The 19376-nt window shown below is 34.6% G+C and overlaps 1 long non-coding RNA gene across 1 annotated transcript; it reads right to left on the bottom strand.

Annotated features, from left to right (window-relative positions):
• Nucleotides 1-1278: 1278 nt before the first annotated feature.
• On the bottom strand, nucleotides 1279-13612 carry LOC121262483. The gene is made up of 3 exons (XR_005940108.1): nucleotides 13489-13612; nucleotides 5420-5425; nucleotides 1279-1288 (listed from the first exon to the last, which is right to left on the bottom strand). It is a non-coding gene; the product is annotated as an uncharacterized LOC121262483 (long non-coding RNA).
• Between the last annotated feature and the right edge of the window lie 5764 nt (nucleotides 13613-19376).

Genomic DNA, 19376 nt, shown 5'->3' with positions numbered 1-19376 from the left:
CAAAGAGAGATAGGATCTTCTAATTTTTCTTCTGTTAGTCCTACTGCTCTCTTAGCAAAGGTTGATGTACCTCATTCTACCAAGCCCTACACAAAGGACAGGCCTCTTTGCTCTCATTGTGGTTCTTGGACATGTTGACAAATGCTACAAACTACACGGCTTTCCTTTTGGTTTTCATACCAAGCAGAAGATTGCAGTTGCCAATAAGATGTTTTCTCCAATTGCCGATCGATCTCCATATGAAACCATGCCTCAATTGCTATTCACATTTGAGCAATGCACTCAACTCCTTGCTCTTCTTAAGTCCAAATCAATTCTCGATCCACCTATTTCCATACCCCAAGCAGCCACTATAATTTCTAACATTTCTTCTTCTCAAAGTCTTTCAGGTAACTTTCTAATGTTCTATTTGTTTCTCTACAATCTTTAATCTCTAGTTCCTGGATTCTTGATACCGGGACTACAGATCATAATGTTTCTTCTAGTTCATATTTTTCTACTATTATTTCAGTCACAAATACTTATGTTTATTTGTCGAATGGCACGAGTGTTTCGATCTCACACAAAGGTACCATACATCTTACTCAATCACATGTCCTTCATGATGTTCTTTATGTTCCAAATTTCATATTTAATCTCACTTTTGTGAGTAAGCTCACCTCTAATCTTCCTTACCTATTTCTATTTTTCTATGACTTTTGTTATATTTAGGACCTAACTTGTTGGAAGACGATTGGCATAGCTAAGAAACAAGATGGCCTCTACATACTACAACAAGTCATTGCAAAACTAGATCCTCTCCATAGAACATATGCTACAGTTTTTCCCATAATAAACTCTTCTTCTCATTTTTCTTGTTATCAATAATGTTGTTGAACTGTGGCATTTTCATTTAGGACATCTTGCTTTTCAGAACCTAGCTTTCTTACAAAATATTTCAGTTGTACCTAATATTTCTTTTACATGTAATAAAACTCAACTATGCACTTTGTGTCCTCTTACCGAACAAAAATGATTACCATTTCCACCTAGTTCTATCATTTCAGCATCTCCTTTTCATGAGTTGGTTCATTCAAACATTTGGGGAATATTTTCATGTCCAAGAGCTAAAGGGTATCGATACTTTCTAACATTTGTTGATGATTACTCATTGGGGCTTCTTACATATTTCTCATGAAATCTAAGTCCAACACTCGTTCTCTAATTCAGTTCTCTAATTCAGTCCTTTTTTAACATGCTAGAAACTCAGTTCAGTACTAAAAACAAAATCTTTTGTACTGATAATGGTCTTGAGTTTACCATAACTGAATCTTATGCATCCAAAGGGGTTATTCACCAAACTAGCTGTGTAGAAACCCCTTAATAGAACTCTATTATTGAACGTAAACACCAACACTTGCTTAACATTGCTCGTGCTTTTAGATTTCAATCCAATTTATCTCTATCCTATTGGTGTGACTGTGTATTAATAGTTGCCTACCTTATTAACGAATCTTCTTCTCTCTATTAAATAGTAAACGCCTTATGAACTACTCTTCAATCAAACACCTTCTTACAACCATGCACGTGTGTTGGGTTGTCTCTATTTTGCATCAATATTGACTTCTCATCGTTCCAAATTTGATCCTCGAGCTAGACATTGTGTTTTTATTGGTTATCCTTTCGGAGTCAAATGTTATAAACCTCTTGATTTAGTCTGTGTTTAGGCTATGATCACTCCACTACCATGCAATATTTTATTATTATTTTTTCACAATTTTTTCACTACTATTCACAGATCATCTGAGATTATCTCACTACCCAAACGTAGCTTAGATACTTTTGCTAGCTTCATTTCTTGTGATGTTCATTACTAGGAACATATTTTTCCATTTTATTCATTTTCAAATCATCAATCCTCTTATTCTACCAAATTTTGCAATGTTGTTTCTCCCCATATTATTCTTGATCACGGCCTAAATGAGTTATCTTCATCTGCCACTTCACCTACCGACACCTTTCCAAAAACATAACTCCATCTTATAGATATTCAACTTTCTAGTAATTTGCAATCTTATCCTGACATAATACCTACAATCAGAAAATCGTCTCGTCTTCGAAAATTTCTAGTTACTTGCATGACTATCACTATCATTTGGTCTCTTCTTCTATTCATATGCCTATACAGTCTTCTCATAGCAATGGTCTAGGTAAACCTTATGATATTTCTCATCATCTTTCTTATTCTAAATTGTCCTCCATTTACTAAAAAAAAAAATAGCAATTTCTACTCATTTTGAACCTAAGTTCTTCCATCAAGCCATCAAATTCCCTCATTGGCGTGAGGCTATGGCAGCTAAAATAACAGCCTTAAAGAAAAATAACACTTGGGTGTTAATTGATCTGTTTGGTGGTAAGACTATCATAGGATGTAAATGGGTATAGTGTATTAAGTACAAATTTGATGGGGCCATTGAAAGATACAAATCGATTAGTTGCTAAAGGGTATACACAACAAGAGGGTTTAGATTATTTGAAAACCTTTTCACCAGTTGCTAAAATGGTTGTAGTTCAATGCTTACTGTCCTTAGCTACTATTCATGGTGGTGTTTAATTCAACTAGATGTTAATAACTTTTTTTTACATGGGGAGCTCACCGAGAAAGTATACATGTCTTTGCCTCCCGAATTTGATACTAAGGGGGAGTTTCAGGTATGCAAATTGCAAAAATCATTGTATGGCTTAAAGCAAGCCTCCAGATAATGGATTTCTAAACTCTCTTCCTCTCTAATCAAACATGGTTTTGTTCAATCAAAATATAATTATTCTCTCTTTACCATACTACAAGGAGAATCTTTCATAACATTGTTAGTATATATTGATGACAAATTAGTTGTTTGCTAGAAAAAAATGAAAGATATGTTTCTGCCTTTAAAACATTACTGCATAATGAGTTTCAACTTAAAGATCTTGGCCATTTGAAGTTTTTTCTTGAATTAGAAATGGCTCAATCTGCGAAGGGTATTTCCTTGTATCAAATGAAATATGCATTGAACATTTTAGAGGATACTAGTTTTTTGGTTGCTAAATTTGTCTCATTTTCTGTGGAAGAACACTTAAAACTTAGTAAATCTGAAGGCTCTCTACTTCCTAATCCATGTGTCTACAAACACTTAATAGGTCATTTTCTATACTTGACACTCACACGTCCAAGCTTTAATTTTTCTGTACATGCCCTTAGTATCTAAAAGTTCCTTGTGAACCTCATCTTCATGCTACTCTTTAGTATATAAAAGCCACTCCTAGACAAGATTAGTTTTTTCTTGGAACATTTAGCCTTCATCTTAAGGCCTTTGTTGATGCTGATTAGTCATCTTGCCTTGACACTCACCACTCTATTATTGGGGTCTGTATCTTCCTTAGAGATTCTCTTATTTCATGAAAGTCTAAGAAACATTAGACAATCTCTCGATCCTCTGCTGAAGCATTGTACCTTCCATGGTTGTTGCTGTTTGTGAGTTAACTTGGATACGACATTTGATTCAAGATCTTTGTACTCCATGCTCAAAAACTACATTACTCTTCTGTGATAATAAAGCTGCACTTCACATTGCAGAAAATCTCATCTTTCATGAATATAAAGTACATTGAGATTGACTGTCATCTTGTTCATGATCAACTCCAAGGTGGGCTCATTCACACTCTACATGTTCCATCTGCCTATCAATTTGCAGATCTACTTGCTAAACCTTCGGGATACAATTTCTTTTCTATCTTATTGCACAAGATGGGTCTTATAAACATTTACTCTCCATCTTGAGGGGAGTATTAACCGTAGAAATCGTAATTAGTGTAATTAGTTAATAGTAGAGTAGTTAGTTAAATATTTGTAGACCTCTATTCCCACCTTTATTCTCTACATATATAAAATAGATGTCTATGTAATATTTTTTTACACAATTATTCAATATAGAAGATACACTTTCTTCTCAAACTTTCCTTTCACATGGAGAGAGAGGAATTGACTCCACATGATAGAGCTAGAGGAGAGGGGACTAGTAAGTGAAGTGGGCAGATAAGGATAGATGATAAAAGGAGAGTCAGCTGGGAGGGAGTGAGATGAGTTGAAAGGAAAAAAGATTGAAGTACCAAGTCTCTCTCTATGTGTGGATGGAACTAGAGCTTATTGTCTCGAGAGTAGTACTACAGATACAAATGGATTACACAAAAGCAAACTGAGAAATTGACATAATTTCATGTGATCCGTTTTAGATATACTTTATAATAAAAGTAATTTTACAATCTAATATACTACATCAAGTCACATCACTTTATAATTTTACTTTTGTGTAACCTCTTTGTGACTATAGTATTTCTCTTGTCTTAAGGGGTCAAATGAAGTTTACACGTATAATCTATTAATCGATTATCGTATTTTGAGTTTGAAAATAAAAATAAAACTATTTACAAGCCTTGTTATCAACATATCAATCATATTATTGATGTGATAGCATGTCACATTAACTTACATAAAAAATTATTAGTACTTTTACTTTACTACTTTTTATAAATATAATGGATTTCGTAATAAGTGGTGTATTACACATAAGCTTGTAAATAGTATAACTCAAGAATTTGTGCAGGTTCTCCCACATCGATAGTGGAAAGGGCTGGTGGTCAGTTTATAAGTTAAGAGAAAACCTCAACCCTTGAGCTAACTTTTGGGGTTGAGAGAGACTCATGACTATCTAACACTAATATTAGAGATCGGGTTTACCAATTGTCTCAATGCAGCAATCCGCAGAAGAAAAGGGTTGTCGGTGCTCCAACTCAGGGCCTGATGTGTGAGGGAGAGATTGTTGGGGTTGTCCCATATCGGTTGTGGAATGAGCTGGTAGTTAGTTTATAAGTAGAAGGAAAGCATCACCTCTTGAGCTAGATTTTAGGGTTGAGAGAGGCATATGACCACCTTACGGAATTAAAAGAATAGGGAATAATAACCTACACTTTTGGATGAAAATGCTATATGTTTTAAGATGAAAGTAGTTATATTATTTTTCTTTACAACTACATAAAAAATTTGTTAATGTAAACAAAATTCACATTTGATTGAAGAGAATATAAAATAAGTATTTATATAAGCTGATCAAATCCGTCTAAAAAACATAAATATAAAACCAACTTAGATATAAGATGTCTCAATCTGACTGTATTAAGCAATAATCAGAGCAAAACAATTTAATACAATTGAAATTCATTGGCTAATTTTAAGATATATAAATAAGAAAGATTGTTCCATTCTTTTTATTTTTTATACGTATATTATAAAAATAAATATTGTATATTAATTGTGTTGAATTTTTTAGCAACTTATCAACTATATAAAGAGGAATTATAATTTTTACAGGGGCCAAGTTTTTTTTTTTAATTATATATGTACAATAAACTTGGTTCCATCTCTCTCTTTATATAAACAAAAGTTTTTTTGCCTTTCTCTACAAACAACCCAAACCTCCACAAGGGGGAACTTAGGAGATATCTCAGCTCCTCCCCTCATTTTTAGTTTAATGCAAATTTATTTATAAAAGAAATTTGGGGAAAAAAAAACACCCAACACTCCATTTTTCTTTAAATAGATGTTTGAATTTTACTTTCTATAGTTATTGTTTTATGTTTCATTTGTGTCAGGTTAAGTTTTTTTAAAAAAAAAAAAAAATTAGTAGTTCTAAAATTGTCACTTTTTTTTAGTTATTTTATGTTTATTAAGATTGTGTTTAGTTGTTGAACCAAATTCAACTCATCTCAAACCAATAATTGATGGGACCACTACTTTTTCAACTTTTTATTAAAAAATTAACTCATCTTAACCTAGTTCATACAATTTTTATTTAAGTAAAAATATTATATATCAATAGGAGTAACCAAGTACATTGGACATATACAAGAAAACACCTAACCCATACTAGAGAGCTCCTAATGATCCAAAAAACCCGTGAAAATTAGAAATCTATCGGAAATACACCAAGCTCGAATTGGAATAGAACACACCTCCCCATCCCAACCCTTTGTTTCCCTTAAGACTAATACTCCTCCCGAAACTCCCTCTACGAGGACGTCTTCATAAAGCCCTTCCCTTTCGTCTTCCCTCAACTTGAATTACCTCCCTTAGCGCCCTAATTGATTGCCCAAGAAAGACACTTTAACTCCCTACTTTTCTTAAAACTTGATTTGGTTTCAAACGAGTGGCCCGCCTCAATTACAGTGAGTAGTGCTTTAAATTGGTCTTCACATCCTCCATATGAAAGCCCCATAATATGTTGAATCTTGTTTGACCTTATGCAGAACCTAATCCGATGATGAACTCGTTATGTTGTTTATCGGAGGGAGAGAAACTACCAAGGACAAACCCATAACTTCCTCCTCGTCATATCCTGCACTGCATTTAAATCCCGAACCTCCTCAACAGCTATATTATTGTTGTCCAATGTTGTTGTCACCGTTAAAGGTTCCTTCACCTCCAGCATAGGTGTCGCCATTCCATCAACGAAGATATTGCTTGTAGGTGCCCCCCTCCACCCTGATGATCCTTTCTATGCCATTTTGTAAACCCTACTACTCCCTCAAGAGGCAAAGAACAGGTAGGGGAAGCACTACCTTCTGTAATCTCATTTTCATCTTCTAAAAGAGGCTCGTCTACTTCTTTCAAAGTACTCAAAACCCTGGAAGGACCCTCATCTTCAACTGAAAGTGAACCCTAGAAAAAGATACCAACCCTATTTGCAACTGGTGACTGAGGGCAATCAGATAGCAAGTTGCCGATGTCTTGAGTGATACTGGCGTGAACTGTGATGCCGACATCCAACGACTCTATCTATGAAAATGTCGAAATGCCCTGTGCTAGCGCACTTGAGGCCTTCAAACCCATAAGATCTACCCCCCGCTCCCCTCATCCATTTTCAACCCACCCCTCAAACTAGTGACCAAGTCCATCCCCTTATCCATTTTAATCATAGGATTTCTCACATACTCCATAACTCCTATCAATTGAGCTCTTACAATCCACAGGATTCCCTCCACTTCTCTCACCCTCAAACCCCCAACAGAGGCAGCCATTCCACCCTGCAACACATGGTGCTTACCTTCCACTTCTCTCAATGTCACCTAACAGCCTTATCTCCTCCAAGTACCTTACCCTTTCCTTCCGCCATGGAGCTATTCTCTGCCAGACTACCTGTTGGTGATCTCAACACCGAGGTGTATGACGCACATTTGATTGAGGGAGGCCTTCCCACTGTCTTTCCATCAACAAACTCCTCATTGATTACATGCTTCAGAACAACGGCTTTGGACCCAGTGATGCTTCGAATGGAATGCAAAAAACTTTTCCATCCGATGTCATTTGTGCCTTCCGGGATCACCAACAAACATTTCCTCATTCCATTCCAAAAATCTGAAAGTTGCAAAAAACTGCCCCTTACATTAATATGATGTTGAATGATGATAACGTTATTATCCATCCTTAGCTCACTGAAGAATCCCTCATGACAGATGAGTTCTAAGCAATCCTCTATCCTCTTAGCCACCCATAAAGTTGTTGTCCCACATAGGCATATGAACTTAGACATCCGTTAATGGGAACTAAAGTGGATATAGTCTTAAGGATCCTTTGCAAATTTCAGATGAGCCAATTACAATATCAAGAGCCAAGAAGATCAAGGAAGCAATGCAATGATTGGTGCAATCTACTTGGAATGAAACTAGCAAGAGCCCAACACTCATGATGGGCTTGAAAGAAGGAGAACCAGTTTTCATCCACTTGATACAAGCTGTGGAAGACATGACTTAGAGTTATTGTTTGGGCCTATTATTATTGAAGGCTTTCAATTTGTTTAAATCATTTATTTTATTAGTTATAAGAATTAGTCTAGAATAATCAAGTTTGAGGATGCTTGGCCCACATATATTTTATTTTATTGAACTAGGGTTTCAAGAGTTATTGTAGTCGTGTTACTGTAGCTGTGTCATTATTCATCCAGAGGCATTTTGGGTAAAAGGGACCTTGTTTTGGCCTAGGGTTAATTGGGGTTTAGGTATTTAAATACCTTGTAGCCGTCCAACACAAGCTATTTAGACAATATTGAATTTTCATTGTGAGTTGAGTTTACTCATCTTATTCTTGATTGAAATTTTAAACTTATCAAAAGTAAATCACAATCTTTGTGGCGTTCCTCCTTTTAATATGGGTTCTTGAAGCGAGTTCTCAATAGATTCTAGATTCTCAATCCATTGACTTGATTTTTGACTTTCTTATGTGAGTTTTCAAATTGATTGTGGGTTTAAAAGATTCCATTCCCACGGGTTTATATAATTTGGTATTCAGAGTAAGGTTTCCAATCAGGTCTGATTCTATCTTTTAATTCTTGCATTTTTAAATTTAATTCTAGAACTTCATTATTCTAGGCTTGCAAAAAAAAAAAAAAAACAAAAACAAAAACAAAAAGTAGACTGCTGAAATTCTTAGGGTTTTTGGTTTGGCTTAAATTTGCATAACCTAGGGTTTCAAAATTCTAGAGTTTCTTGCATCTCTAAGTTTGTCAATTGCTTGGAGTGTTGTTCTATTGATTCTCTTCTACTTCATTGTCAATTCTTGTATGTTTAAATTCAATTACTTGATTTTCACAATTAAATATTGTTGTTTGTGATTTAATTAGATAAAAGAAAAGAAAATGTAGCATATTCAAATGTTGCTACATAGTTACAATAAAGAAAAAGAAAGACATTTGTTGATTGAGCTTTATCATTAAAAATGCTGAATACATCTTTCTAGTTGGTATTTTATTTTATAATTACTCTTTTCCTAGTATAAACTCCTTCAGTCTCGTGTCATTTTATTCTTTCCTTGTTTCTTGTTCTTATTTCTTGAACTTATTGTTAGTTCGAATAATACAAGGTTGTATTATCTTGATTTAGTTCAACTAGTTTTTAAAGAACTTGAGCGGAAAAACTATTGAGGTAAAATGTAAGAGAGTGTGAGACTATTATCGGAAAAAAATCAATTAAGAGTAATGTAACACCCCGTATTTTAGTGTATTTTTACTGAATGAATTATTTTTATGTAATTAAAATAATTTCCCTTATTTTAAAATTGGTTGGATTTTAGTGAGTTTATTTCTATGATTCTTATTTGGTGGAAATTATTTTTATATGCTTTCTTAATATTTATTTATTATTATGCATTTAAATTACTTTTAATATTTAAATTAATTACCGTGGGATTTAATTATTTCAATTTGACTTTACCATTACGTTTAAATTATTTTATTTAACTTGTGGTTTTAAAAATCGTTTCCGTTGGATCATTTTTGTGACCCAAGTTATGAGGATTGGACCTCATTTCTTTTTCCCTCTTTTTCTTTCCTCTCCTTTTCTTTTCCTCTTTTTTCTTTTTCTCCTTATTTTTTTCCTCTCCCGCGCGATCTCTCCCTCTCCTCTCCTCTGCTCCGCCCGTTTCCCTCGTCCACTCCCAGCGCCGCCGTCCGCCGGCGGTGGTCGACACCGCCCAGCCCATTAGATTCCCCAGCCGCCGGCCGTCCTACCCCACCAGTATCACCGCCGTTCGTGCCGCCGTTAGCCTCCACGAAGCCCACGAAACCCACGACGCCGCGGCACACTTTCCTCCATTGCGCCGCCGTCGCGCCACCTCCGGCCACCATCTTCCTACCACTTCATCCCCGGCCTCTTGGCAACCCATTGGACCCAACCCCAGCTCCGATCCGTCACCGGTGAAGCCCCACCAAGTCCATCTCCGATTTGCACTTTTTTGGCCTAAAACCACCCCTTGCGCCGCCACCCACGGCAAACCACCACCACCACTAGCTTCACCGACCTCCCTAGGCCCTACCCTATCAATCTTAGGTCTTCGTTTGTCCTCGTTGAAAAGTTGGTATTTGTGACCCACGGCCACAGTGTATTTTACACTGTGGTGTTGCTCAAACGTCGCCTTTTTCAACTTCGCGATCCTCGGAAAATTATTATATTGCACTGTAAGTATTTCTCCAAAGAACTTTCGTAATTTAAATGTATTTTTTGCACTAACCCAATTCACTGTGTTTTTAGCATGCCGGACTGAGTCCGAGGAGTTCGGGGGTCGGATAGATTTGTGATTGGAGTTATTTGGTTGGATTTGATTGGATTGGTATTTGTTGGTTTGGATGTTGTGTTGGTACATGTGCATTTCATCATTTCATGCATGATCATGTTTGTAAAAGAAAACTGGGTTTTCGTGTATTGCATTCTTGTTCATGTGCTTTGAAAAGCTATGATTTCATGTGTTAATATTTTTGGTGCGTGTGTATCACGACCCCAAGCCGAGATGGGGCATTAACTCGGTGGAGCTCCTCTGGTTACTCGGTTGCGGAATATACTGAGTAACGTCCCCTGGATTGTCGCCGGGCGATAATGGGTTCGGACGAGATGGTCTCGTGCCGACTCCGTGGTCCTTCTGCTGGCGGGGACTAGAGGATGTCTGGCCACGTACGCGCTGGGCGCGGAACTGGACATCGCTTGTTGCGTAGTGTGGGTGCTTGGCCATGTACGCGCTGGGCGCGGAACTGAGCACCGCTGCGAAGCCAGGACGTGCGGATGGTCCATAGGGGAGACCATGGTGCATATGGAAATAATGCATGGTGCATTTGGTATTAATGCACTATTTTCTGGGAAAATAGTGCGAGTTGATTTTTGGGTAAATCATTTTCTGGGAAAATGTTTTACGGATAATTTGGATCAAAATGAGATTTTGGTGTGTGTTGGAAATTTATCATTTTCGGGAAAAATGATGTTTGTGAAAAAATGCATGTTTTCATGTGCATGCATGTTAGTTGCATTTAATGCATTTTGTATTACGTTGTTGTTTGGGTTATACTTACCTGCGAGACCATTTTGTGGTGTCGCAGATTTTGATGCTGATGAGGAGGAGGAGGGCGAGCCTGAGGAGACGGCTCCGCCTGAGGAGTGATCTGGGATCACTCGTTTGTAGCTTTTAAAACTATTGTAAATTATTTTATGGATGACTGTATAACTGCTTTTTAAATCTTTACTGATGTTTGATTGTAATTAAATTCTGGTACTTAGTTGACTATCCGCTGCGTTATTTTATTTGAATACTGTTGCATTTACACACACTGGCACTTCGTTGGGATGTGTGACCGTGTTGTCACCATCCTGGCGTCTCGATCTCTGTGTATTTTTATAAGGGGGATTGGGGGCGCCACAAGTAAAACACGAGTGAAGTGCCATTATTCGAGTGTAAACACGTAAGAAAGTGTGTGAGGTTTTCCACTAATATTCTTTTTGTGTAGCACATTACAATGTCTCATAGGAGCGACTCATCACCAAAAGGGATGGCAGATAACTCATCCTTTGTATTGCAAGCCATGCAATAAAAGTTTGAGCGGTTGAACTTAGTGTTGGGTGAAGTGAGGGATAGAATGGATCAACAAGATGCGGTGTGTAGAAAACTGGAAGGTGGAAGAGATAGGAGGAGGCATGAGCCTAGTATTAAACATGAGTATAAGAATGAAGAGTATAATGATTCTTTTGCTGCCAAGCGTGCTCTCAATACACAAATTAGGATGGATGATATAGAACAACGGAGAGAGAATATTTTTCATATTAGATGCCATATAAACAATAAGGTATATAGTATGATCATCGATTAGAGGAGTTGTATTAATTTGGCTTGCATTACTTTAGTTAAGAAATTAAGTTTACCTATCTTGAAACACTCTAAACCATAAAAGTTGCAGTGGTTGAGTGATTGTGGGGAGGTTAGGGTAAATAAACAAGTGCTAGTTTCATTTTCAATTGGGAAATACTAGGATGTGGTGGTTTGTGATGTAGTGTCTATGCATGCTAGCCATATTTTGTTGGGGAAGCTGTGGTAGTATGATAGGAAGGTGATCCATGATGGGTTAAGGAACATGTGCAGTTTTGAAAAGGATAGAAAAACAATCAAACTTGCTCCTTTAACTCCAATACAGGTCTATGAGAACCAACTAAAACTGAAAAGTGAGGTTACTCAAAAAAGAAAGAGTGAAAATGAGAGTGATAAAAAAAGAAAGAGTGATAGTGAGAGTGATAAAAAAAAAAAGTGAAAAAGAGATTGAGCTAAAAAGTAAGAGTAAATGTGAGATTGAAAAAAAAAAAGATATAGTGAGGCCGAAAAAGAGAGAGAGAAAAAAGATGAGGGTGAGGCCAAAACCTTAAGAGAAAGAGAGAATGAATTGAAAAACAATTGCAAGGCTGAAAGTTTAAAAAAAGATGAGAGTAAAAGAGAAAAAGAGATTGAAAAGGAAGAAGAGAGTGAGAGGAAAAAAGAGAATTTGGGCGAAACATCAAGAGAAAAATAAAGTAAAAGAAAATAGAGAGGTGGCTGAAAGTCAAGAAAAAATAGTGAAGCCACGAGATGAAAAAGAATGAGAGATTGCAGGGAGAAACAGAAAAATAAAAGTGATTTTTTATGTTAAATCAAGCTTTTATACTAACGAATTTAACGACTCTTTGCCTAGTATTGTTGTTTCTTTGTTGTAGGGATATGAGGTCACGATTCTTAACTATGTGTTTAGTGGATTGCCACCTACTAGAGATATAAAGCATTACATTGATTTTGTGTCAGATACGATAATTCAAACCCGACCTTTTTTTGAAGAACATGAGTCATTGACACACTTAAAGGGACAAGGTAAGTTGTTGACTAGAATGCATGCTAAGTGGGAGGACTGTATTGAGACTTTTCCTCATATAAACAAATACACACATGATAAGAAAAATTTTGTGGTTGATACTTTAGCAAGAAGGTATGCCATTGTCTTCATTTTAAATGCAAAGTTATTGAGATTTGAATATGATAAGAAATTGCATGCTAATGATAATAATTTTGCTAGTGTGTATAGAGCGTGTGAGAAGTCATCATTTGGTAAGTGCTATAGACTATATTGGTATTTGTTTAGAGAGAATAAACTTTGTGAGCCTACTAATCTTATGCGTGAGATACTAGTGCATGGATGTGGTTTGTTGGGTCATTATGGTATAAAAAAGATTTTAGACATGTTGCATAAACGTTTGTGGAAGTATCATTTGCCATTTATTGACTTGTTGCATGAACGTTTGGAGGAGTATCATTTATCTTTCATTGAGTTTGCATATAATTGGAATGATCATTTTGGTTTAAAGAAGATTTTAGACGTGTTGCATAAACATTTGTAGGAGTATCATTTGTCATTCATTGAGTTTACATATAATTGGAGTGTTCATGCTACTACTAAATTTTCAACTTTTGAAATTGTTTATAGACTTAATTCATTTACTCCTTTAGATTTAATGCATTTACCTGTTGATAACAGAAGTAGTTTAGATAGACTTTTCTAAATTCTTGAACAAATGAATGATAATGCATATCAAGTGGATCTTCTAGGTAAGTATCATGTTTCTGCTATTTTCAATGTTACTAACCTTTTTCCCTTTGATGCAAGTGGAGATTCGAGATCGAATCCTTTTGAGAAGATGGGGAATGATGAGAACAAGGTGAGCCTAGTCTTAAAGATCATTTGCAAGCTCCAAATGAGTCAATTACAAGATCAAGAGTCAAGAAGATCAAGGAAGCAATACAATGATTGGTGCAATCCACTTGGAATGAAGCTAACAAGAGCCCAATACTCATGATGGGCTTGAAAAAAGGAGAACCAGTTTTTGATCTACTTAATACAAGCTGTAGAAGATATGACTTAGAATTATTGTTTGGGCCTATTGTTATTAAAGGCTTTCAATTTGTTTAAATAATTTAAATGATTTATTTTATTAGTTATAGGAATTAGTCTAGAATAATTAGACTTGAGGATGCTTGGCCCATATGTGTTTTATTTTGTTAAACTAGGGTTTCAAGAGTTACTGTTGCCGCAATACTATTCATCCAGAGGCATTTTGGGTAAAATGGGTCTTGTTTTGGCCTAGGGTTAATTGGGATTTAGGTATTTAAATACCTTGTAGCCATCCCACACAAACTATCTAGACAATATTGAATTTTTATTGTGAGTTGAGTTTACTACAGTTGTTCTTGATTAAAGTTTTGAACTTATCAAAGGTAAATCACAACTTTTGTAGCGTTCCTCCTTTTAATCTGCGTTCTTGAGACATGTTTTTCAAGAGGTTTAGATTTTAATATAATTTAAGTTCTTGAAGCGAGTTCTTAACATGTCTAGATTCTTCATCCATTGATTTGATTTTTAGTTTTCTTGGGTGAGTTTTCAAATTGATTGTGGGTTCGAGAGATTCCATTCCCACGGGTTCATATCATCCTTTTACTACCTTCAGAGATGTGAAAACAATTTCCTTCGTCTTTCGTAAAAATGAATGTTTTTTATTCCACCTCTCACCATCCATCTAAGGCGAATTTGCATCATACATCATGATCCACTTATCCCAAATCACAGGATCATCCATTTGCTTTCTATACAAGAATAGAAAGCAGATCACCCTCCATCATAACAACTCTAGAAAATAGCATAACAACATGCAACATTTACATGCAGAAGCCTTCTATGCATCGAAATTGAGAGGAATACGATTGAAGAATAAGGATCTATGCAAAATGAAATCCCCTCCACAAAAAATTCTTAGATCTGTCGTCGGAGTGTGTTGCTGGAGCTCGGCCTTGTCTGTGATGGACCAAATCTACATCGCACACTAGATTTGCCTCAATGAAGCCTAAAGGAAGGTTTTCTATGAGGATCCCGGTCACCGGAAGGAGGGTTGTCGCCGGGGTGTCCTTCAAGGGGTTGTTGAAGCCCGTCGGTTTTGTCTGTGGTGGCCACAGGTTCGAGATGTCTGGCAGATCTTGTTTCTCTCTCGTCTTGTCTCTACAGTGTTCGGGGGTTGCATGTTTAGACTTCTGATGGTCCAACAACGACAATGACCGCATAGAGGGGTTTGACGGCACAATAAGATCGAGTGGGTACATTGGGTACGACGGCACAACATGTTTGATGATTGCTAGACTTGAGGATACACAACTCTACTTCATACATTTTAACCTAAAAAGTAAAACTCATATTAACCTAAAAAAATTAAACTCATCTCAATACGACCCACAAAATAGTAATATTCAAAACTCAACTCAACTCATCTCAATATTCAGTATTCGTTTGGATGTTAAACTCATTTGAGATGAGTTCATCTTTAAACTATCGTCAACATCCAAACACACGGTTTATACAATTGGAGTCTAGTTCAGTACTCGTTTGGATGTTAAACTCATCTGAGATGAGTTCATCTTTAAACTATCCTCAACATCCAAACACACGGTTTATGCAATTGGAATCTAGTTCAAAATTGAATTCATAGTGGGATCCATAACTGACAAACATTAATTGCCAAACACAAGGTTTTCCATCTTTCTATTGGTGCCCTCATATTGTTTATTATTTATGCATACTTGGCACCATGGCTGCAAGTGCAGTTTGTACAAAAAAATTTTGTCTTTTGCACCAACAGTGAGAAGGAATGTCAAGTGAGCAGTGGATCTGACAAAACTAATTTTAAGATCTAAACACATATAAATTCCTCTCAAATAGACCTCACAAAATTCACTCAATCATTTTAATTTATTACTATTTATAAAAAATTTAATTAAATTTAATTTAATTTAATATCTAAATGCAGTCCATTTTATCTCTTTTTGAACATGTAACATTTCACGTGTAGGTTTGTTCATCTTTTTTTTAGTTTTTGATGGGACGTAGGTCTGGACATCTTTTTTTTTTTATTATTCGATGGGATATGGGTTTGTACATCTAGAACGTCAAATTTGACTCAAGTTAGTGGACCATTATAACTCGGACGAGTCATTAATGCCATTTTTGTTTTTTAGCAAAATACAAAACATATTAATTAAGCTTCTTTTAACCCATTTTCAAAAAAAAAAAAAAAAAAAAAAGCTTATTTTAACCCTCAGTCGTTTGTATAAAAAGTTTAGATCCAAGGAATAAGTTTTTAATTTTTAATTCTGCAAATTCAAGTCCACCCGTTGCAGATTTGGGAACCTAAAATTGAAAAGATGTCTGATGAACCCCACGGTCACTCCAGGCTACAATTGATATGTTTGGTTAATCAATACTATATTATAAATTATATTTTAGAAAAATTATATTTCTAGTTCTAAAAAAATTATATTTGTAATTCTAAAGTATACAAGCTCTATATATTCTCTTTAAAAAAAAAAAAATCTAAGATCTATATGAAAAAATTATTTTTTTAATACTAGATCACATTTTTTTAAAAATAGTGTGTGGATTTTGAACACTCTAAAATTATATCTAATATTAATTTTTTTTAAAGAAAGTACGCGAGACTTATTTATTTAATATAGGCGGTACGATTATATCTAATATTATTATTTTTAAATATTAAAGAGAAATAATAACAATTAATAACACCATTAATCTTAATAGAAATCATCTTTTCCTACGTGTCTAAAGACTTATTTGGAGAAAAAAACTTTAACCCTTTTAAGAAGTTATGCAAAAGTTTTTTGTTGATTTGTCTGGTTATCACATTAAACATTTTTTTTTCCTCTTTACTTTAATAAGAAGTTGAACAAAAAAAAATACTTAAAATAGAGAAATGTTATTTCAATCGTAAGCGTGTAAGTGCTACGCAATCATTTAAAAAAAATGAGAAAATACAGAATCTATATAAAAAAAAAAACTAATTTTATATTAGTGAATCTCACTATTTTTCAAAACGATTGTGCAGCACTTATACTAGGGTTAGGCAGCGGGGTCCCGCACCCCACCCCTGTTCGCCCCGCCTCGTAGGCTAAGATATTGTTTTGGGCGGGGGGCGATATGGCCCCAATGGGGCCCCGCCTTGCACCCAAATTTTTTTTATATAAATATTTATTATTTTTACTATATATAAATATATTAATATGTATTAAGTAGAACTTTTACTTAATACTTTGTGTTAGTTGTAGTGTAGTAGAGTAACCTTTTTATAGGTTGCCTTGATAATACAAGTCTCACACTTAAGAAATGTAAGACTCTTATATTACAATACAACTTACACAAAATATGTACTAGCAAATTTAAAAACTACATAATTTTTAAATTATAGTCATATTTATAAATTTAAATTTACAATTTGAGTCTAAAAATGTATTTTTAATCATTTTTTTACCTAGAAATAACTTTTAGATCTAATAAACTGTAGTCTATTATTGAAGTGGACTGGGGGCGGGGCGGGGCGAATTAGGAGTCTTCCATCCCCCCCTCCCCGCGATGCCGAGGTGGGGTACCTCGCCCTCGGGATGCGGAGGCTGGAGTGAAAACTGTACCTCACCCCACCCCACGCTCAACCCAGTGATTCATTAGATCTATAATTTTTTTTATCCAAATTATAATATAATATAATTATAAATTTTATTCAAAAAATAAATAAATTCATTATAGTTGTATTTTGGATTGCATTAGCCTGCAAGACGCAATGTGAGACTTAACAGTAAGTCTCAAATTGTTTAAGAATTACTATTTTATTACTTTGGCCTCCTATGTAAAGGTTGGCCTAGGAGGCCAAGACAGTTCATTAACTTGAATTCAAGTTTTTAACAAATTGTATATATTTCTATACAATATATTTATATAAATTATTTATATAAGTATAAAAATAATATTTTTTATTATAAATATGAGAGGATGCGGAACGGGATGCAGGGTGGGGCCCTGTTTGGATCAATTTGCCCCCACCTCCGCCAGGGTCCTTCATGCAAGGCGGGACAGACAGGGACGAGGTAGTGAGAGGCAGATCCCACTGGCCGTCCCTAGCAGAGAGGTGGCCACCCTACACCCCTAACTTATACAGTTCAAAACCATTTCTAACATTACTCACTAGGCTTCGTTTGGTTACTCAATTCACCTCAACTCATCTTAACTCATAATTACAATTTTTTCAAATTTCAATACAAAATATAATAAACAATTTAATTTTTTCAAATCTTAAAATAATAATAATATTAAAAAATAATATTCTAACAATATTTTATCATCTCAACTTAAATTAACTCAATTCAACTCAGTTCAACATCGTTTAAAGTCTAAAATAACAAACAAAAAAAATCTTGTGAGGTGTGAGACAACGAAGAATTGATGCTTTCTCGTGATCCCTGTCCGATTATCAAAACAAGGTGGTCCACCATTAAGAGGACTGCACGCGGCAATTAATTAATTAATTAATTAATATATTTGCAAACATATTAAATACCACGTGACATGCATGATGACTTAACCCATTCCGATCTGACTTTAGAAGCTATTCTTAGACCAAGTCAACACTGAGTTCTAGCTTTCTGATTCCAGACAATGTTGTAAGTAAGAAAAAAAAAATATATATATATATATATATATATATTATAATATTTATTAAATCCTTATGCAATTGTGGAACGTTAAGAAATAAATTTTAAAAAAATAATAATTGAGAAATATTATTCATAAGTTTTCACACTTTATAATAAATAGGATTTTTATAATTTAATCCTAAAAAATCTGAAATAAAAGTTGAAAAAAGAGGAAGAAAAAGTTAGGATAAAAAAATTATAAAGTTAAAAGATGATTAAAATATTATTTTTTTAATATAATTTTTATTTTGAGATTTGAAAAACTTAAATTTTTTTTTTGTGTTTATTTTGAAAGTTTGAAAAAATTGTACTGATTAAGTAATAATTAGATAAAAAATTTGAAAATGAAAAATGTTTGTATTAAAAGTATTTGAATGGTATTTAGATGTTTAAATGAGATAAAATGGTTTAAGAGTTTTGTAAAACCAAACCGAGCCCTCTTGACCATTGATCAATGTTTCTCAACAGAGATAAAACTAGGTAGTTAAAATCTGAATTATTCTATTCGCAAGTCAGTGTGTAGAACATATCATCCACATTATTTAAATAGTAAGATTTGATTTGTAAGATTCAAATTTTAAAATTTCTTCTCGAAATCAAATTTTATAATGTAAACATTTACCATATATTATCCACACCGTATTATAAATAGAAAGTTTTCCCTAAAAATTTATATCCGTTGCCAATCTTTGTGCATAGCCTTCCATAATTAAATTTGTTATACACTCATATGGCAATCTAGTTGCAAACTTCTTAGAATAAGTACTATTCTCTCCATGAGCTCTGAATCTCTGATAACCTTTCATACTTATCCCTTAAGATTATCATAGAGAATGACTCCATCTATATTAAGTTACTCGATCTATATTAATTGGTATCAAAATGGTCAAATGATGACAATTTTTTTTTTTTTTTTTTAAAAGTTTCTCATTAAAAGGTCAAATCATTTTAG

The sequence above is a fragment of the Juglans microcarpa x Juglans regia genome, chromosome 4S (assembly GCF_004785595.1).
Source record: "Juglans microcarpa x Juglans regia isolate MS1-56 chromosome 4S, Jm3101_v1.0, whole genome shotgun sequence".
Lineage (NCBI taxonomy): Eukaryota > Viridiplantae > Streptophyta > Magnoliopsida > Fagales > Juglandaceae > Juglans > Juglans microcarpa x Juglans regia.
This window is presented reverse-complemented; position numbering and strand designations above follow the sequence as displayed.